This window comes from Hesperophylax consimilis, chromosome 7 (genome assembly GCF_061612785.1).
Source record: "Hesperophylax consimilis isolate HC1 chromosome 7, BYU_Hcon_1.0, whole genome shotgun sequence".
NCBI lineage: Eukaryota > Metazoa > Arthropoda > Insecta > Trichoptera > Limnephilidae > Hesperophylax > Hesperophylax consimilis.
Genome location: NC_142842.1, coordinates 5,793,284 through 5,816,940, shown reverse-complemented (window position 1 = coordinate 5,816,940; position 23,657 = coordinate 5,793,284). Strand labels below are relative to the sequence as shown.

The following is a 23,657-nucleotide window of genomic DNA, read 5'->3' as shown; positions in this document are numbered from 1 at the left end:
AATTTTTGTTTCATCTCTTTTTATGACTTTATATCACTTTTTAAATAAGTGTTGTATTTTATTTTTGATGAGTAATACGGTCACCGTTATTTTTAAGATAATCTTTACACATTTGCCGAGTTGAAAAAGTACTTAAAATGAAATCCCACCGACAGAAAATCGCTAAGTATGCTTCGAAAATTATAAAAAATACGTCTGGTTCTGTTATTTAACATGTTATAGGTATGAAGAAGTTCACAGTGTTTCTTTAAATGCTACTTAATACATTAATTATCGAGAGACTTTTCTCTCAATTTTGGAAATAGTGTTATGATGCAGGGCTAGACTCCTTCTGTTTTAATATTTTATTCATTAATTTATTCTGCATCATCACATTTATCCTCGCCGATTCTCTAACCTAGTTAGGAACTGGGCGATTGTCGCTGGTATTAGTTTTAGTAAAATTTCGAATTTTAATTTAAAATTTAACATCTGAACCCGGGCGGAAACAAAAAAGAAAAAAACACTTCTTAGCTGGGCAGTCAACGCGTGGGATCGTGAACTGCACAGCTGACAGTCACGGTGATTTTTATTTCGGAGTAATTAGTTGTATGGATGGATTCCATTCTTTCTTTTGTACCGTAAAATGCGAGTTTGCTTCGGGCACGACGGGATTCTTTTCCGCAACCTGTTAAACAACCATTCCCGATGTGGGTAATGGTGATTTCTTTGAAAGAAATGGTGTACGAGCGAACCACGCGACAATCGTAATCCGGTAATCAGCCGACAGCGGTAATCCGTAAATAATTGTCCCATCCGGCGTGAGATGAAATTATATTCAATCCTAAATTCGGCTTACGCAAAACCGTCAAGCGGGAGCCTCGTTATTTTGGACGTGTGATGTTTGGGAATACTGACCGCACGTGGCCGGCGGCCGAGAGAAAGCTACTGGCCTAAGTTGCAGCATCCTCAGAACCCGGATACATCCGCGTTATTAGCTGGAGATCGTGGATGTGGCCGGGAGATATATTCCTGCCCCTTTCGGAGGCCCGATCCACGCTTCACGGGGTCACGTCAGCCGCTGGATGGAGTCTGGGGGACGTTCCGTCGCTTCGCCAATAAGAAGACACAGTGTTCAGTAATAGGAGACGTAGTGATTCGCTCTCGTAGAGTAGATTATGATTACGGATACAGGTCGGTCTTGGGGTAAGTCCAAAATGTATAATTTTATAAATGTTTCTCAATACATGTAATAACATACTATGCACCGCTTTTTATTTTATTTACTATGTAAGACCATCCCTAAGAACAAAACAGGATTCTGACACGCGACCTTGGTTGCGAACCTTCACACCTGAGATCATTAAGTATAAACATTCTAGGTGATTAATTTTAACCTAGATTGGCGCGTTCTACCGAACAAAGTTTATACAATTATTATTTGTACCCTAGGTCAAACCTGCTTAACAATTGGCTGCCCGCGTTTTTAATAAAAATACGGCGTAAGTCGTGTGTCAGGATTATGTTTTTTTTTGGATGGTTTAGGGTTATTTTGTTCTCTTGGAGCTCTGATACATAACCTAAAATGTTAACCTTGTTTGTTAAATGTTAACCCGATAACTGTAAAAGTGACAAAAGTGAAATTGTTATCGCATGATTGTATGAATTTCTTATGTGCGTTGTTTTAAGGAATTGTGTGAATGTTAGGGATCATTCCTCCTTTATGGTGCCGTTAAATAATAAATTGAAACATGTTTATTCATTAATGCAGTTGACAACTGAATATTATTATACACAAATAACAACGCATATCGAAGTAACGGGAGTCGGTTCATTGCCATTAGTTCATAGCATGGGTTAATAGCAAATAATTTCAAATAAAAAATGTATATTCTAATTAGGTAATTGTTTTCATTTTGAAAAGTGATTCTTTTTTTTATTCTCGTGTGGATTTAATACGAGAATAAATAATAATAGTACGGAAAAACCAGGGCTGGCAAAAGAAATAAATATTTTATCAAGGTTGCCACAAATTTTTTCAAGGTTGCCACAATTTTTTTCAAAATTGCCACAAATATTTTATCAAGGTTGCCACATATATTTTATCAAGGTTGCCACAAATTTTTTCAAGGTTGCCACAAAATATATATATATTTTTTTTTACCTTATTTATCAAGGTTTTTATCTTATAAACAAGAAAAGAACATCTTGTTATTTCTAAATCAAGGGCATCATCATCATCATCATTCATAATAACAATTTAGATAATTGTTTTGAAATTAAGTTCAATAAAGTAAATGTCAACGGTGACACAAGAAATAATTCGATATTTACTATCAATTTTTGAAATAATGGACAATTTACACGCGACGTGTCAGACTTGGAGAATTAAGGAAAAAAAAAAAAAAATCACAATTTTTTTTTTTGTGGTATGGACGATGACGTAACGTTATCATTGGAGGGAGTTGATGGAGGTATATTCGGTCTGATCAACTGGGTCCTGGTATCAACTCGCCATCCATTAGGTCCATGAGTTCCGAATGGTGAGGATGGGTTTGTACCCCAAACGCAACGGATCGATCCGGAGTCGATCACGTTCACCAGACATGACAGACAGAGGGCGAGAGAAGCTTGCTGTCTGATCATTATACTTGGGCTGCTGGTTCAAGTACGGAACACTGTACTGCATCATCAGTTGGAAGGCGGGGGATTCGTTGCCTGTGGACGGTTTTTCCTGCAGGAGGCGAAAGGCCTGTTGTCCTCTGATCTATGTACGTACGTTAGTATTTCGTAGTGAGATATATGTGTGAGTGGTTCGGGTTGTTCTTGGAGGTTGATGATCAACCCTAACACGACACTTAACACATAAAATTCATAAACTCTATTTAAAATCGAGTTGTATGTTCTCTTTCACACGATACTATTTGTAGTGATTTATTGGAAATCACGCTATTATTCTCAAATATAACAAGTCTCACTTATAAACATGCACGCCTTTATATTGTCGTACGTTATGCTCATGAAAAGAGCCACTCATAAACAAAGTCAAGCACATTCATTATATAAAAAATCTCATTCATTCTAATATATGTATCAAAAAGTTCGTGCCATTCACTCAGTAATAATTTAGTTATTTACTTAAACTTAAGTACACAACAGACTCTAAGTGAACAAATGAACACTCATTTAAAAATATTATGAATTTTGTATAATGAAATTGGCTAATATACCTTAAAATGTAGTATGTGTTAGGATATAACATCTTGAAATGTAAGGAGTTACATTCCCACTGTCTCTTTCGTTTCATGATGGTGAAAACAAAGAAGCATTGTCTACAAATTACGTGCTTGAACACTGGTTGTTCTCGTTTCATCATTAATATGTAAACGGATATTTTTGTCATTGTTTTACAGTAAATGTCTTGATGGGTCCTGAAAATATATTAAAGACTGCACCAAGCGGTGCACTGAACATTTAATCTCCTAGTGATAAAATGGAGCTGTTCGCTTTATTGCTGATGAAACGAGACATAACTTCCTTGTTTTCCTTTATAAGTACGGTTCTGACTTATAATGTGGAACGATATCCCACCACCGATCCTTCCACATTTTAAGCCACTTCGTTGATATGTTGATCCTCGAATCATATTTTCTTATATTTAACCTTAAGACCAGAACATGGGGAGATGTACTGAGACCTTTCCTTATGTTCTGAGTCAAATTTTTCTCGATAAACGTTAATTTTATTTATTGTTGATCCATTTACTTCTCATCAGTTATGTCTGTAAATACACTGGTGTTACTTGTTACAATTAATGTTTCAATTTATGAATTTTTGTATTTTTTTTTGTATTAAATCTTGCTATCATGTAAGTAACCTGGGATGTTCCTTTCCTATTGTTATAGAATTCATATTATGAATATTATAAGTTTGTATTACATACTTGTTGGTATTGTCCTGCGAGACTTACTATTATCAACTTTGTTGAACAACGGTTTACAGAGAAAACCATAAGTTGTTTCATAACAATATCGATTACGACTTCGTTACTGTTGGACGTATACATAGATCACTGCACTAATAATTGTTGCATATCACTTAACACGATTGCACGTTATATATTGATGGCTGTATACTCTATTACTTTAGCTACATTCTTATGCGATGGTTGTTGACTGCTTAACACTCTTGTTGAATTAAGATTGTGTATTTTCATTAACTGCTCTGTTCTCTTATGGATACCCCCATACGACCTAGTTAGGTAGATTAGGTAGAAACATCGACAAAGTGTTTTCTTATCTCCTAAGGAGAAGTAGAGTCAGTGATAAGTGAGGGTTGCTATGCTCCCTAAAAAGTGTTGCCTGACGGGCTTATAACCCTATTTTGGGTTAGTGATGCATTTTTACATTTGGTTGTGTAAAATGAATGTGATAGACACTCAGGTATTATGTAATTTTTATAAATGTAACGTCAACGGTTGTCCATGACGCTAAGTCAATTAGTCTTCACCCAGCATATTCAAGCTGTGGGTGTTGGCGGATCCCGTTCACGTAACATTGGTTGTTATGTTTAGATTAAGTTTTTTAAGTTTAGTTCCTACAATATTATAGTTATTTAAGTAAGAATGGCTGCACCGCAAACATGTTCATCCTGCCTTACGTTCGATGAAGTGCGACCGGAGTTGCGGCACGCACATTCGCTATTCTCACATTGGTTTAATTTTCGTTCTTTGAATACTTCCTATTGATGATTATTATCTACTGTTGATATTTATTGTTAACTTTGTTCTTCTGTTGTAGTAGACCCTTGGACCGACCTGGAAAGAATAGGGTTAGGTTATTTAGACAATTTTATATGTTTGAGGGCAAACATTTGGTGGCGAGGGGGGTAATGTTATGATGCAGGGCTAGACTCCTTCTGTTTTAATATTTTATTCATTAATTTATTCTGCATCATCACATTTATCCTCGCCGATTCTCTAACCTAGTTAGGAACTGGGCGATTGTCGCTGGTATTAGTTTTAGTAAAATTTCGAATTTTAATTTAAAATTTAACATCTGAACCCGGGCGGAAACAAAAAAGAAAAAAACACTTCTTAGCTGGGCAGTCAACGCGTGGGATCGTGAACTGCACAGCTGACAGTCACGGTGATTTTTATTTCGGAGTAATTAGTTGTATGGATGGATTCCATTCTTTCTTTTGTACCGTAAAATGCGAGTTTGCTTCGGGCACGACGGGATTCTTTTCCGCAACCTGTTAAACAACCATTCCCGATGTGGGTAATGGTGATTTCTTTGAAAGAAATGGTGTACGAGCGAACCACGCGACAATCGTAATCCGGTAATCAGCCGACAGCGGTAATCCGTAAATAATTGTCCCATCCGGCGTGAGATGAAATTATATTCAATCCTAAATTCGGCTTACGCAAAACCGTCAAGCGGGAGCCTCGTTATTTTAGACGTGTGATGTTTGGGAATACTGACCGCACGTGGCCGGCGGCCGAGAGAAAGCTACTGGCCTAAGTTGCAGCATCCTCAGAACCCGGATACATCCGCGTTATTAGCTGGAGATCGTGGATGTGGCCGGGAGATATATTCCTGCCCCTTTCGGAGGCCCGATCCACGCTTCACGGGGTCACGTCAGCCGCTGGATGGAGTCTGGGGGACGTTCCGTCGCTTCGCCAATAAGAAGACACAGTGTTCAGTAATAGGAGACGTAGTGATTCGCTCTCGTAGAGTAGATTATGATTACGGATACAGGTCGGTCTTGGGGTAAGTCCAAAATGTATAATTTTATAAATGTTTCTCAATACATGTAATAACATACTATGCACCGCTTTTTATTTTATTTACTATGTAAGACCATCCCTAAGAACAAAACAGGATTCTGACACGCGACCTTGGTTGCGAACCTTCACACCTGAGATCATTAAGTATAAACATTCTAGGTGATTAATTTTAACCTAGATTGGCGCGTTCTACCGAACAAAGTTTATACAATTATTATTTGTACCCTAGGTCAAACCTGCTTAACAATAGGTAATGTTGTATTAAATATTTTCGCTTACCCGTATTCATTATTATCGTATTTTTTTTGAAGTTTGAACGCGAATCATTTAACATTCGTATTTACATATCTCCCTTTCAAACCGTCTTCTTATTCTTTTTGTACGCTTACTACGGAGCTTTATGTTTTACGCAGCTATTTATAAAAATATATGGTGTTCAGGGGTAAAGTGCGCGAAGTTCTGGAGGTGATTCTTCATGATGGTAGAAGTAAAAAAGCTAATTAACTTTTTTAAAAATTCCAATGTTTACTTTCCCATTCAAAAGTATTTTTCCATAGAAGAATACATTTATTTTCCCATACAAACAATTCAAATTTTTAACCTAAAACTACCTTAAAACCTTGTGAATTTCGAATATTTTTTAATTTTTTTATATCTAAAATCATGCGAAATCACTACCCTCAGTTACCGCACTTTACCCCCGGACACCTTGAATTATCATCTTAAAATCCTTGGGAATCCAAAGGTAAATCTCAATCGCCCGCCGTACCCCGGATAACACTATTTTCGTAATATAATGATATTTGCGTAACATAGTTTTTTTTTAAATTGTACCGTTTTACCATATAAAGTGGTTTCCCAGGATAGCTACTTATTTTTTCTCTCTCTAATATTGTAGAAAAATATAATATAATGAAGACATACTAAAATATTCTTGAGTTTTATCGTATTTACTAGCCAAACAAACGTTCTTCACAGTAAAAATAAGACATATGAGGCTTTCCTGTAAATAAATACAGTACGTACTTACTTTAGAAAATCGAAAATATGACATTCAACATGGAATTTTGCGACGCGCTTCTTCACATATTTCAAACGACGAGCTAGAATTAGAGCTAATTAGCTGTTAAGCTACATTATCCTTGCCAAGCGAATAAACTACATTTTAGTATGCTAGGAGCATTTTTAAAGTTAAAAATACCGTATAATCGGGGCAAGTGTGGCGAGCCAATAGCAAAATCCACGGTGGATTTCTTCGCACATTAGAGGTTAATGGACGTTTTGTTGTTCGCCTGATACATGTACAGAAACTAACTTAACCTTACCCAGAATAATTGAAACCTACGTTATTATCTTTAATTAGCCGAACCTAAACTAAATTAAGGCTCTTGAAGAGTTCAGTACGTCATTCACGGAGATATTTTTAATGGACTAGAAGAAAAAATAAGTGTGATTACACGCCTGTGTATTTACGACGCTTATGTATTTTCTTAGACGTACTAATGTTAATTACAATATCTACAGGGTTTTCCAATAAGAGGTGTTATTTTGATATTCAATCGTAAAAGATCAATGGTTTCGTTGCTTGTGTGGAACGTAGCGCCGTCTTGTTGAAAGTAAACGTTGTCCAGATCAATACTATCCAATTCTGGTCATAAAAAATCATTAATCATCTCTCGTTAGCGCAATCCATTCACCGTAACTGTTGCTCCAGCCTCATTTTTGAAAAAGTAAGGTCCAATGACTCCGCCGGACCATAAACCGTACTAAACAGTCACACGTTGAGAAAAGAGAGGCTTTTCAACAATAACTCTTGGGTTTTCCGAGCCCCAGATGTGACAATTTTGCTTGTCGACGAAGTCACCGAGGTGGAAATGGGCCTCATCACTCAGATGATCTGCATGTGATTCATTCAGTGAATTTTAATAATTTCAATGCGTTGATGAAGCGTGTATCGTTCCATTTTTATTAATGGCGTAGTTTTTAATTGTCAAATGTCAAAAATGACAGCTCCAAAAGTAAAATCTACCGAAATAGCGGGCTATTCAAAATAACACCTCTTATGGGAAAACCCTGTATAAAGCCACTTTAATTAATTTACCAATACCCAGACTGGCTGTACTTAACTAACTTCTAATACTCGATAAAATTTCAACACTTCTAACTGCAACTTCCTACTAGTGTTGGATGGGACACGATTTCAAAAAAAGTTTATACGAGGTACTCGAATACTGAAATGAGGTGTTTAGGTGTGAGGTGTGAGGTGAGAATGTACCAAAACATGAGCTAAATCTTGTACAGCCAAAGTATATTTTCCCAAAATGTCATGTTCTCATAGGGTCCAAACAGCCGGGGGTAGTTGAGACTCTTTTGAGGGATTCATATAAAAAACACCCCCCAAACTGGTGACGCCATAGTCACACTTACTCTAGGAGCTCTTGTGCTGGATAGTAACTAGTAACATGAAAAAAATCAACTGAATTAATTTACCACATTTAATTGACACTTCAAATAATCACAGATTTTAGCCTTGATAAAATTATAATAATATTCTTCCAAGTTCACTTAATTTTATTTCTTTCTCTATTACATACGGTGTCAGGAAACTCGTAGTACAAGCGAGAAACTTGAGAATCTTTAACACATAAAAACCCAAAAAAAATCGTTTTTTTTTGTCAACCAAAGGATTAACAAAAGCTTTTGGAGCAGGGTCTACGCTTCAACGCATTTAAAGGGACGTTAAACAGCTGACATTAACTCCCTAGCGACCGATTATTTTTTAATTTGACCCAAAAAGTTCCAACTTTGAACACGATGTACATGAAAACGAAAGATCAATTTTTATTCCTCAAAATTGACTCCAAATATGTAGATTCACCGGTTTCCGCGTTGAACTACGAGTTTCCGGACACCGTGTAAAATATTTTTTTTTTCATACGCATTTCATATTTTATTTCTTGGAAATGTTAGAACACAATCTTTCCAAGTGAGCCATTAAATAATAAATTTTTCGTCTACGATAAAGTGTCATTTCGTTCAATCCACTGTCATTTTTATGATTACTACCTTGTGATGGACGTTTATTTCTAAGTATTTCTTTTCCTCCATTTTTTATGATTACAGGATACATAGTATTATTATTATAACGTCTCCCATAGGACACGGCTTGACATTTCATTATGTTATTGAAGGTGGAAAGAAAACAATGTAAAAAAGAATATCGATTTTATATTATAATTTGAGGGCTATTCAGCAACTATTGTGCTACTCGTACGCTGGAACAATAAATTTATTTTTCCATAATCTTCGGAATATTGATTCACGTTTAGGATATAAGCCGAAACAGATATTGCTATTATTAAATCATTACTCTATTACTCTAAGGTCAGCAGATCTCGATGTTAGTAATCGTCTAATCGAACTTTCTAGGTCAAATCGAGCCGTTTACTATGATCGCTCTTTTAGTGTAACAGGCCCGCTCATCTGGAATAGACTTCCCTCATCTCTTACTAATCTCCAGAATTTGGCTGAATTTAAACGGTGTTTAAAATCAAAATTATTTAAAAATTTTACCATTCATAAATTTTTACTTCTTTTCAATATTTTATAATAAGCCATATTATCAAATTTCCGGTAATTGTTTGGTTTCGGTTGCCTCCTTATTGTAACTTTTTTAAATATCTGCTCAAAAGATTCTCATTTCTGAGCACAAACTGCCTCCTGTTTTATATTATGTTTAAGTTTTAATGTTCTTGTTTTGTCCTGTCCTGCTGTTATTGATATTCTTAGTTTGGTCATCACTTTGTATAAACAGTATATTTAGTGTTATAATATTAGATTTGTATTGGGTAAGGCACAGTGTAGGAATAATTTTTAGAACATGACCACTAATACTAAATTATCGTTTTTAAGTTTGCTATAGTAAAGCGCACCTGAAGTGAAATGATACTAAACTACGCTATATAAATGCTATGTTATTATTATTAGTATGGCTGTTTCTTCAAAGCTTAATAAATATCCTCAATATAGGGTTCACATAGATCTAGTAGAAAGTATACGGAATCTATTTTCTCAAGGAATACAACAAAACTACAAATAATATGTTAACTTTACAAAAAACACGTAGGTACATTGTCAGATTTATTGTTTCTACATAATCTGCTAAATAATAAAATAGGAAGTTCCGATCCGTCATTAGTTTAAATGTTCCAATGAGGCGTACCAGGCATACTACACTTCTTCATATATAAACAAACAACGCTAATTCAGCAAATAACTCACCAATTACTCTCGTAATCTGAACTTATACCCACTATGAAAAATCGCTACAAATAATTTTTTATGATACTTTGCGAACATATAAAACAAATTTACTATTTTTGGGTGATACATCATTTAAAAACTATTTACACATATTTTTTCGGTAAAATTTTATTAATAGACTACGAACATTTTTTGAACTTCTTGTACTTTTATTGATCTAAATTTTTTCTCTTCATTTTTCTACACAAATTCTATCGGATTTGGAATCTATTTTTTACCAATATCAGTGGGTAAGTAATACCTTCTTGTAAATTCCTACATTGGATTTGTGCTTATGTGTATATCCCTGTCTGTTTCATTTTTTGTTCATTCTTGTTTATTTCTACTTAACCTCCCTTTTTCTGTTTGTGTACTGTTTTTTGTGTGTCAAACTTATAATTTTGATAATTTTTCTATTTTTGTACTGTCTCGTATGTGGAACTTATAATTTTAATATTATTGTTTATACTTTAATGTACGACTGTTTGTTCATTAAATAAATAAATAACTAAAATCATAATGACTTGTAGTCAAATATCCAAATAAATAAAAAGTAATAAATGACAACTAGCAGTTCTGTGAACAGTAGAACTCGCGTTCAAAAACTATGCTTCTAATTTTCGTTTATTCAATAAATCAAAACCAACATGCATTTTCGCCTTGCGTCAGCTTATACTATTTTTCTAACAACTAACTTGTTTTTTGCAAAACGATGTTTTTGTGAATTGTCTTACCAGATAATGTGTATATATATTTTTTTAAGAATATAATCGACAGCAAATATTTTTTCCAGAATAGGTACTTACGTTGTGCAGAGAAATGCTTTTTTTATACTACATATCGGCTACTATGGCGCTCGACAGGTTAAAACGGCCACCATCCACCAACAAACACGGTATATATACATATTCTAGTGGATCCCCCGCAATGCTTCGCTATTGCTAATATCTTTCTCGGTCTTCCTCGACTTCTTCTACCATTTAAATATCTCTAAACACTCCTGGCACTAATAACAACAAACTTTGACATTTACAGCGATATCGGTCGATTACGTTACGAGTTTTGCGAGTACTAACATACGGAGGCTGATTTTTTTATATACTAAGATTAAAAACCAGTTAGAATTTAACTCAACCATTTGGAATGCATTTTATAATATAAGAAGTTGTCCTGCCACAGACCGTCTTCTATGTAGGGAAGATAACATTTGTGGTTGTATGTATGTATACTTCCTTTTACAGTCCTGCTAAAGTATAACATCACAACTGCCATTCTACAAATAATTCAACACTCCTCACACACCAACACTAAGGGGGTATTTCACTATGTCGGGCTAAATATCTGACTAGCTATCCGTTGGCTGGATTTAAAGATCAGAATAACTTCGTTATTCAACGGCGACCGTTTCACCATTGTTTCTAGCTTCCGGATAGATAACACTCGAAATAGTCTGGCAACATCGCAAAATGTTTGCAGTTACTCCATCTACTGCCACGGCTGTCATGCGTCACAGTCCGCACACCGCGAAGTGTGCATTTGTTTGGTTATGTTATGTTGATTATCAGGTCATTTTAGATAGATTCGTGTCGAATTAATACATTGTTTCTTATTTTGAACACAATCAAATAATTCAGGATGGATCATACAAGCATTCAAATTCATTCTACAAAATTCGACTCACTTCTCAGCTGTTAAACTCGGAATGTTTTGACGCCATCTTTGATTCGAGGAATAGCGCCTAACGTGAAGTTCGAGCACTGATTAGTCAAATCTAACTTTAACCCGAGCGTTAGCGTTATTCAGATATAGTGAAAACGAAAAAATGACTATTCCGCGGATTAGTGCTTGGTCAGAACATAATCAGAGATAGTGAAATACCCCCTAAACCAGTCTTTAATTCTGACATACAACAGCACAAAACACGATCACAAAATCAAATACATTTATCGTCATCTACTTACACGACCAAATTTGGAAATAACTCCTTACAATACATTGCACATAAACAATATAACGCATTACCTAGTAATTTAAAACTTCCGGCAACAAACAAAAAAACATTGACAAAAGCTCTTAAAAGCTATTTCCTTAGCAGTTTCATTAATGACTAACACAATCTTTCTCTGGAACTCCATAATAACATCTGCGTTTATTTATTTTAATGTATTTATTTTAATGTATTTATTTTAATGTATTTTATTTATTTGCCTTGTCCTTTCTAATGTTGTCTTTCCCGAAATGAGTTTTATAAACTCATTGGGGATAATACATTATTACTTTGTTATCATTTTGTAATGTATTATCTTGTAATAAATAAAAAAAATAAAATAAATAAATGTATTTTTGGATGAGAAAATTGAAACAAAAATCGTTCAAAACTATCCTATATTTCATGTTGGAACCAACCATATACATTCACAAAATTTAATTGAAATCGGTTGGGCGGTTTCGGAGATTAGCGTATATGAACACAGTGATACGTGATTTTTATATATTAAGTTTAGGAGACTGTCTTTTATACAAATCTACGCAGCTTTATTTCGAGATTGATTTATTTTTGCACACTAGACCATCAAAACAAGAGGAAAGTGACTATTTATATGAGATTTCAAAAAACAACCCCCTTCACCTTTTCCCACCCCCTAACGTAGAACTTTGATAATTGCTAAAATTTTGCACACACGTTAGAAATAAGAGGAAACGGTCTGATTTGGAAAAACTCTGCGTGAAGCCCGGGCAACGCCGGTTTCAACGGGGCTTCAGCTATTTAAATTATAAAAGCCTTAATATATAATATAAAAAAAATATCCTAGCATGTTATTTAGCTGGCTTATTATATTACTCAAATAAATTAAATTTTAACAGACTTGGGTGGAAAATATCGATTTTGGCCGGAACAAGGTTATTATTATTATCCTTTCAGGAGGCTCCTTCAATAATTATATTAGTCAACGTCTTGGTACAATAAATGTCTTCGTACTGTGGTGAAATGAACGTCAACCTACACATAAACTCTTTCAAGTAACTTTGTATTATTTATAACAGGCGTTCCTCTGCCTGATTTCAAAAACTCGTAGTGTAACGCTGTGTTACATGACGGCACGACGAAGGTGTTTTTACCACGGTTCGTTAAGGGTTAACAAGGTTATTATCCTCTCAGGAGGCTCCTTCAATAATTACATTAGTCTACGTCTTGGTTCAATAAATGTCTTCGTACTGTGGTAAATTGAACGTCAACATACAAATAAACTCTTTCGAGTAACTTTGTATTATTTATAATAGCCGTTCAGCTGCCTAATTTCCGCCTGGAGATGGGGCTACATTAGCAGTATTCCAGAAAAGGTAGGGTTACTAATATTATCAGGGGAAGTATAAAGCTCTCTAAACTAGGGTTTTTTTTACGCTTCAAGCTTTCGTATTTTTATTTTATACGTTAAATCCACACAGGATGCGCCTTGGGGAAAATGATTTCCCTCAGTGCCTATGTCAGCTTTGGGGGTGCTATGTGGAAGGTATTTTTGATGAGGGAGAAAACGGAGGTCAGCAAATCGTTCCATAGCCGAGCTATTGAACTCGGAAAGATTTGCAGAAATTACAATTTTTTTTAACCGTGAACAATTTTGGGCGCGCGCTTAGCGCCGGTGTCGAAGGACGCAAGTTTCTCGGAGTATCTTCCATTGAAATATCGATGTAACAAGACCGTATTCCCACCTGAAGCCAGTGCTCTAAAGATAGTCATCGTTATTGTATTTTATATTTTTGTTAGTAAGCTAAAAATTAAAATATTTTTAAGTTATGAAGAGCTACCGGCATTCACATAATCCACTGATAAATCCATTCCTACAACCCCTACCTTAACCGGTCTCGCAACGCTGCCAACTGGGTGGCCATCTAGTTCTCCTGTCTTTACACTCTTGTGCGGTGTAACATAAAAATAAAAATTAACCTTAGACTTTCTTTACAATAAAATAAACTCACACGAATGAAGTATTATAAGTGTAATTTAGCTATTTTTAAGTTACAGACCTGAAAAGAGGAAAATTACGAAATATTTAAGAAAAGCTCATAAAAGCTCATTGCCTACTAGCTAATTTTATTCTTTCTTAAATTAATTTTTATTTTTTTTAACTATTTCGAAGGCAAATCGGAGAGTAGGTAGTACACAAAATTACTATCCTCCTTATATTAGCTTAAATACTTCACATGTCATTTTAGTATTTTACGTATTTCTGCGCAAATACATAAGTCACAATTAATAGTTGACTGAATAATTGGAATTTCTACAGTTCAAAAGCCCATAAGACAGAAAAATGCATGGGGTCGTCAGAAGACCCACTCGGTTACAGACGTTTTGTTTGGCATCTTGGCCTGTCAAGAGTTTTTTTATTTTTTATTAATATCAATAGCAAAATTTGTACATTATGTAGGTTTAAAGTATAATATAAGTATATTTTTTGTATTTTTTTTTTCACAGTCCTCCTCACTAGGGTTTCCTGTTCTGAGGCGGCCTGTAGTTTTTCTTAAATTTTTGTATTTAGTTTTGAATTGTCTTTACATTGTCTTCATAATGTTTGTAAGTTGATTATTACTTTGATCTCTAAGCCATGTTTTGACTTTTGTTTTAAATATACTCATTTCGTTTATTTTTTTGGTTTCATTTGGTAGAGCATTGAACAATTTTATAGCATGGAATTTATTATTTCTCTGTCCAAAGGATGTGTTCAAATTGGGAGTAATCAGGATATTTTTGCTTTTTGCCCTGGTTGTGTATTTATGTTGGGCAGTGGAGTATTCGGATATGTTTTTTTTCAGTTTAAATAAAATATTTTTTGAATATAGTTTCTGTACATTGTAAACATTGAAGTTTTTGAATATTTCTTCTGTCGGAGTTCTAAGCGGAACTTTCAGTATAGTCTTTAATACTCCTTTTTGTGCTATATTGAGCCGTTCTGTGTGAGTGCTCAAGGCAGACCCCCATCCCGTTATTCCGTACTCTATTTGTGATTGACACAAAGCATAGTATACTTTTTTAATATCGTTTATATTGAGGATATTGCGAATGTTTCTAAAGAAGTATATGTACCTGGTTAGTTTTTTTGTAATTACATCTATATGTGAGTTCCAACGGAGATTATCATCAATTTCAATTCCAAGATATTTGATGCTTTTGGAGTGTGCTATAGTGGGACAGAGGCATGATAAGCCTTGATTTTTTTGATAAATTCCTTGGCATGAATGTAATTTGAGATTAAGGTCCTCTGACGGCTGCCCTCTGGCTGTTTTAGAAAATGTCAGATATTTTGTTTTATTGACATTAAGCGTCAGGGAGTTTCTTTCAAGCCAGTTTTGCAGGAGACCAAGTCCGTGTTCAGCTTCTTTGTAGGTATTTATCCAATCTTTTTCTTTAAATAAAATTACTGTGTCATCAGCAAAACTAATGATTTTTCCTCTTGTTTCTAGGTAACAGATATCATTAATGTATATTAAAAATAATATCGGACCTAGTACGCTTCCTTGTGGTACTCCATGGTTGATTAGGAGAGGTTTGCTTTTTCTCTTGTTAATTTGGACGCTCTGTGTACGCTCCGTCATATAGCTTTTTAGTAAGTTTAGTGTTGTACATGACATACCAATTTTTGAAAGTTTTGAAAAAAGTATTTTGTGATCTATTGTGTCAAAAGCCTTTTGTAAGTCTATGAAGATTGCCAAAGTTTTTTCTCCACTGTCTAAACTTTTAGTGATCATATCGGTAATTTTTTCTATGGCGTCACTAGTACTTAAGTTCTCCCTAAATCCATACTGAGTTTTTGATAATTTTTTATTGTCTTCTAAGTAGGATAAGAGTTGTTTTTTTAGTATTCTTTCCAATATTTTTGAAAATGCATTTAGTAGGCTTATTGGTCGGTAATTGTTTATGTCATTTTTACATCCTTGTTTAAATATTGGTATAACAATCGCTTTTTTGAGGGCTGTAGGGAATATGCTATTTGTTATAGACATGTTGACTAAGTATGTAAGTGGTTCGATAAGTTCTTTACAGAGATATTTTATTGCGTTGGTTGAGATTGTGTCCTCCCCCGAAGAAATATTTGATTTTAAAGAAGAAATTGTGTTTTTGATATCGTCAGCTGTAATTTGTTTGAAATTGAGCTGATTTCCTTGCTCAGGTGGTTCGTTTATTTGTACATCTTCATTACATTTTGTAACTTGCTTTGCTAGATTTGATCCTATATTTATGAAAAAATTATTGACGTATTCAAGTATTTGGTCAGGATTATCAGCGTATGTCCTGGGAACATTGTTTATATTCAGCACGTCAATTGATGTAACGTTGGCAGATTTAGAACTGGTTATTTCATTTATTATTTGCCACATTTTCCTGGGATTTTGTTTACAATCTACAATTTTTTTCTTATAGTAGGTTTCTTTTGTACACATAATAACTTTTTTGCAAATGTTTCTGTATCTTTTGTAGTATCTTAACATGTGTATATCGTATGGAATTTTTTTAAGTTTCTTGTGTAACTCGTCTCTTTTCCTTATGCAGTTTATAACATTCTGTGTAATCCATGGTTTAATATGTACATTTTTGTGTGAGATTTTCTTAGTAATTTTTGTGGTATTAGATGGTATATTATTCTGAAGAAGTTCTATGAAATAATTCCATGCATCATTTGTATTGTTCATACTTTGCAGTTTTTTTCCAATCGGTACATTGTAGATGATGTTTAATGATATTCCAGTTGATTTCTGTTTTTTCTGTTGTTAATGGTTTTTTCTTCATTTTATTTGACTTGTTTATTTTTATTGAAAGCATAGTTGTATAATGATCGGTTATAGTTGAATTAAATACAACAGTTTGAGTAATGTCTTTTGTTTTACTCATTATATGGTCTATGCAACTTTCACTGTTGTCCACTTTTCGAGTAGGAACATTTATTAAGCTTTCCAGTCCATGGGATGCTAGCATCTGCAGATATTGAATTCGCTTAGGGTGTCCATTTTCTAAAATATTTATATTTACATCTCCAATAATAAATATGTTTTTCGTTTCTTTAAGAAGGCAGAGTTCCTCGTCTACGGATTTAAGGAATGGGTCGATGTTTCTTGTTGAGGGCGATCGATAGATTGCTAATATAGCTTTTTCTTTACTGATTTTAATTTTTAAACAATTGGCATTTGTGATAATAATTTCTTCAACTTCGGCTTTTATTTCGTTTTTAATGTAGTTAATATACATTATTATTTTTTGGTAAACTAATGTTTAAGACAAGATTTTTTATGCATAGCACAAAGGGTAACAATTATTTTAATCATTTAATTTATCAATATATACAAGTGTTTCATTCAAAAATTACTGCTTGTTACATTTTTGAATTATTTCGCGGATAAGAGATAAGCCGCCATAGCTCAGTGGTCAGAGCTGTCGACTGGAAATCGAAGGGACACGGGTTCGAGTCCCGTTGGCGTCATGTATCTTTTATCAGGAGATTTTTCAATGTGGATGAGTGTTTCAGGCGAATAATTATTGCTTGTAAAATAAGTTAATATACATTTTACATATAACGATTTATTTGTTTCCTCTCGACTGCCATAATACTAGGCTTTTATGCCCATTAACCCTAGATTCATAACCATTCGTCCCACAGACCGCGCAACACGTAAATTTGTTTCTAGTGTCTCGAGTGAAAGAGATAGAATGATGACCTCTCAAGTACCTTCCTAGATCGCTTGTTCATTAGTAACGCGGGTGCGTTTGCCTCGCAGCGAAGTCTTGTGGACAAGTTATAGACCTTTGAACGTCTGAGAGACGAATGTTTATGAATAGTGTAACTTTTGAAGAGACTGCAAGTCATTTTGAAAACATTGTTTTTGATGAGTTCTGGTTATACAGAGTAAAAGTAAGTATATGATATTATTATATATGAGTTATTATTTATAGTTACATCTTATTTTATCGTTCAAAATGTATTATTGTGTGTACCTATTTTACATCAAATCTTTTTATTTTATTTTAGAATGGATGATCGGCAAATTGATGACTATTTGAATCGTTTATCTGATTCTGATTATGATGATTTTACCATTCAGCAAAAGGATGTAGAAATCAGTGATGTCGAAGATTATGTGGAATTAGATGAAATGGTCCCAACAGATTCCGACAGTGATAACGACATGGTTACGTAAAAGACACGAAATGCCAACTTTGAAGAGATGCCTAAAAAGGAAAATCGCCGAAATTTTAGATGAAATGCCTACCATTGCCACACCTGGTCCAAGTGGTACTCAAAAAAAGGTTTGTGGTTATTGTGATTATAAAAAAAAGTGGGTGTGTCAAGCCTACGCAAGACAGAAGTGAAACTTCTAGTTTCAGCTGATGCTTGGCGTGGCGCAGTTCGCTGGTGTCTGAGAGAGAGGAAAGAAGAGAAGAGAGAGAACGTTCGTGAGCGGCTCCCCCACCTCAACAAGGTTTCACTTCAAAAATGCCACAGCCGAGAATCGAACCTCGCTTAACTGATTGAAAGCCAACCACGCTGAGCACCAACTGTAAGCAAAGCCGCATAAATTGATTATATTATGTAGGTTCTGAAAATATGAGAGCTTGTTATGTTTTATAATGTTACCTACATCACACCCAAAATATAATATATTTTTAAAAATAATGTACAATGTACAGAAATAGAATCCCACACAAGATCGCGTAGTGCGCTCTAGCGAACGGATATTTTATCAGAGGGAGATAGTTTTAATTTTTTTTTCTGTAAATTATTACATATTATCAAAATAAATAAATTAATTAAATAAATGTAATACAATTATCATAATATACGGATTAGATAATAATTTTAATCCAACACAATAACGCAAAGCGCGCTCTAGCGGAGTAATGTTTTATCACAGTGAGATAAGTGTTTTTATTATTTTGCAATATTATTTTCTTTTAAAAAATGTTCTGACCTACTAAAAAATAAGATATTGAATGAAAAAGGCGTTAAAAACAAAAAAATAATGTGCGATGGCCGAGAATCGAACTCGGATCAACTGCTTGGAAGGCAACTATGCTGACCATTACACCACCAACGCCAGTTGTCGGGATGAGCTAAGAAGCATTTATATGTTACTTCAAAACTTTGACTAGATCAAATGAACTTTAATCGGTGGTGGGGGTACCCGCATTTTCGTTTCGGTCATGAGTCGGTTTTACTCCGGTCCTCGAAATTGCATGACGCGCGTAAAGAAGTTTCACTTCAAAAACGGCATATGACAAGGTTCCAATGCAAGCAATGCAAAAAGTATATGTGCATGGACCATCACGGCCTCATGTGTGTGGAATGTAGCGATGAAATTTAATTTTAACTCGTTTATTATTTTTTTTGTTACCTGATTAAACATTTTAAAGAGTGCCATACTTAATTTATTTATTTTATTTGCAAGTACCCCAAAACTCGTCACTAAAATTTAGTCGTCTGTGAGACGAATGTTTATGAATAATGTTCCTCTTAGATAAGGTTATGAATCTAGGGTTAAAATGCATAATATGTAATCCACTCGAGCGATTGGTGTCATATGTATACATTTACCATATTATTTAATTAACACCGTTCCTCAAAATATTTTTATTGAAACATATGAAACTGCTTACTGCGGTTTACATCGAATAAATCCACCTACATTTCACCGTTTATTTCATATTTTTAGGTTATATAAATTTGGCATAATATGCCTAAAATCGCTAGAGTTAATATATACTGAAGATATTGAAATTTTAAAGATGAATAAAATGTACTTTAAAAATTGTATGCTACTGAAATGTAAGTTATTTTTTATCCGGTTTTTATAAAATAGCTATTATATTTCCACTATTATCAACTTAGTACGTTTATCCAACGTACTCATCGGACTAAGTACCCGATGAGTACGCTGGATAAACTTCAGCGCAAAAACTTCATTTGTATTCTGGGGCGGCTGTACTTAAATTAGCACTTACAATTTTCTATCCAAGACTGAGACTGAAGGCTTTCTTGTAACACATAATTTTAAAATGGAGACTCGTAGGTTTGCTGATTTTGTAATTCTAGAAAATTTTAGTTTAAGTTAAGAGATGTTTTTGAAGCGGTTTTTAGGACATTATTTTAACGAAACAAATTAAGTTGCGAATTCGTTGGAATTGGTTAAAATGTGAGCCGTAATTAGAGTCTTGGGTTGCCTTAAGGCCCCGTAGTAAGCGTTCAAATATGGTTTGAAAGAGAGATATGTAAATACGAATGTTAGAGGGAGCGCGCTAATATTAAAAAAAACGATAATAATTAACAAAAAATATTTAATAAAACACGACTCGCTTTAAATAGAGCAAAAATCTCTGAACAAATGCTTCAGTTGTATTTAAAGATACGCTGTGAATTCTTTCATGCCTATAACATATTAAATAACACAGAAAAGCGTTTTTTGAATATTTTTCCGAGCTTACTTTCATAAAATTAACGTTTTGACGTAACAAATTTATAGATGCTATCTTAAAAAAAAAACCTTTTTTTAAACTTAAGAGTTATCAAGAAACTTGTCATAAATCTGTACAAATTGGGTATTCGGGAGCTTAATAAAATAGCCACCTTGGGGGCCCGAAGATTTATGCAATCTCCAGCTGTGGTGAGGTTTTATGGAAATTCCTACCCTACTGTTCTTACCAACATATGAGAAAGAGGTTTGATACTAATCGTCGTAGGAAAAGTAATTAAGCACACGCTTTGGTGACATTCGCATCGTTGAAACCCGACTCACACCGCTCTACTTCAAGATATAATTATAGTCTCCCCAGTTTTTGTGGATTATAATCCGAAATTTTCGTCCGCTCCTAATACTGAAGATTTTTTCTGGCTAAAGTATTATCAATGATCGTTAATCATCAATCAGGCTACGACTTTTTCATCCCGAAAGTAAAATTAGATTTCCAGCTGTTATATTTTAGCCTGTGTATCAATGCGCCTTACTTATTTGAAAATAAATAACTAATTTTGAAGGCCTACATGTTCTAGGAGTAAGGCTCTTGACTAGCAAGCAGGAGGTCGCGGGTTCAAAACCCGGTGGGCGCAAGTAATTTTTATTTGATCAATTTGTGTAATTTCATGATTTACTCCTTTAAAATAATATAAAGTATATTTGTGATACGTTCCAGAGTGGAAGATATCACTCTAACTCTCAGTTGCCATCAGTCTGATTCAGAATTGAAATGTTGCTTGATTAGCCAAGTACATCCCCATCTTCCTCTTCTTCATCTCCTTCTCCTCCCCACTACCTTCAGCCTCACAATATACGGGGATGCTATGTCTCACTGCCTCCAAACAGTTGGGAGCAGTTGAAACACTTTTGTGAATTTTGGTACTATTTTACCTGTTAAAAACTATTACATTATTGACCTTGATTGCGAATAAGTCATATATTACTATATTAAAAATAATGAAATAAAAAAATTGGTATCATTTTGCATGTTTTTTAATTTTGCTTATAATATTTTTTATTTCTATTTTCTTTAAAATGTCCTTTTGTTAATTAGTTTTTACTTTATTTTTTGTTTCTATTTTATTATTTAATATATTTTTATCATTCAGTTTAATCTTTATTTTTATTTCTAATATGTTTTCTGTAATCATAAGTATTTTTTAAAAATTTTGTTTTACCATAACACGTCCTTTTCCTTTATGTTTTATTATTTGTTCTACAAAATATGATTTTATTATCTTATATAAATCATATACGACTGCCATAATACGGGCACAATTGTAATATTTTAAAATTTATAAAATAAAAAAAGACTATTTCTACTAATATCTACTAAAACCCATTTTATTATCTTGTTTTATGAAAAAAATCTCGCATTGCTGCTTGGTTAATCTGCTAAAAAGTATTGTATTAACTAATTTTACCATTTTGTGTCATGTTGCTGGCTTTATCTGCTAAAAACCATTGCATTATTATTATTATTTTTATTTTTTATAGTGAATACCTCACAAGAGTCCCAACTGCTCCCGTCTGGAGCCAGTGAGACTATGGCATCCCCAATTGGGGGATGTTGTGAGGCTGAAGGTAAGTGGGGAAGGGAAAGAGGAAGGTGGGGAAGTACCTGGCTATTCAGATCTAGTCACTAAACACGGCTAAAGCCATTTGGAGCAACGTTTCAATTCTGAATGGTGGTCTTACACCAGGGCGATACTGGTAGTATCTTCCACTTTGGAACGTGCCGCAAATATACTATATATTATTTTAATTAATTAATTGTGAAATAACACAAATCAATCAAATAAAATTTATTTGCGCACGCCGGGTTCGAACCCGCGACCTTCGGAATGGCAGTCCAATGCGTTACCACTGGACTATGCCGGCCGTCAATATTGGCTTTATGTGATAAAAAATCTTTGTATTGCTGGATTTTTGTGATGTTGCTGGATTTATCTGCTAAAATCATTGTATTATTGGCTTTAACTGACAAAAAAAACCCTTAAATTGCTGGATTTATCTGCTAAAAACCTCCAAATTACTGGATTTATCTGTTAAAACCCAGTTTATATTACTTTAACTGCTAATTACCTTTATGCTAATGCCCTTAACGTAAACATCTCTTTAATAAATAGCCTCGAATGCGACACAGGTCTCGGAACAACCTTGAGGCTTAAAAGCATTGTTACGACGTTAACAGAAAGGGTTTATAACCTTATTTAATAATGATGATCTTACGAACTACGGAACTTGGTATAGACCTCTTTTTCCCAGGACTTTCCGTATGTACGTGTATTATTTTTTTACGAGTGGTAAGAGGTTGTATTATCTTATACAAGTGTCTTAAAAACATTCATATATTTAGTTTATTGTTTTTTTACCAACCGATAAATGTAATAATATCTGTTGTGGAACAACAGAGGTACAATATATTTGGATTTTAATGCCAATTATACACTCAATGTTTACGTCAATTACGTCAATGAAATAATAATTAAACCGGTAACTTTCTACTCATAGTCAAATAGTATGTTGACCTTTAGGCTGTTCAAACAAACAACAATGAATAATGCATTCTCTGTCATGATATAATATTTTAAATGATAGGCACCTGTCCAAACATCACGTTTTTATGCGGTTATAATAATGTCATGTCATACAAAACACGCTTTGAATTCAATTCAGTTCATCATTTATTGACGATCATAAAATACATATTGATTTTATGGCAGTCAATACAAAAAGCCATAATCTGACCACGAACTGCCGCATTTCTATCAGATTACAATACGTACATTCACTGACTAGAAAAATTCCTAGAAGTGTTTGACCTATGTACCGATTTGAAAGAAAGCTGATGTCGCCAGTTAAAAGACCGCAGACAAGCCAACAACGTTTAAGGCGATGCAATACGTAGTAATGCAAAATCATGTATTTTTGGTTTGAAAATTTGGTGGCCTAGAAATGCTTCAGATGCTTTAATTAAATACTGAGAGTAGAATACATCTTGGCCTTTGAAATAATCGAGTATTTTTATATAAGTCTTTTTATAAGACCAGAAAAAAATAATGTATAGTCCTATGAAAACTACTTTAAA

General features: G+C 34.1%; 1 protein-coding gene across 2 annotated transcripts in view; it reads left to right on the top strand.

Moving 5' to 3' along the window:
• Nucleotides 1-23,657, top strand: part of LOC149422208 (dual specificity protein phosphatase 22-B) — a 228,845-nt gene that overhangs the window by 166,839 nt on the left and 38,349 nt on the right. The gene's annotated exons all lie outside the window — the stretch shown is intronic.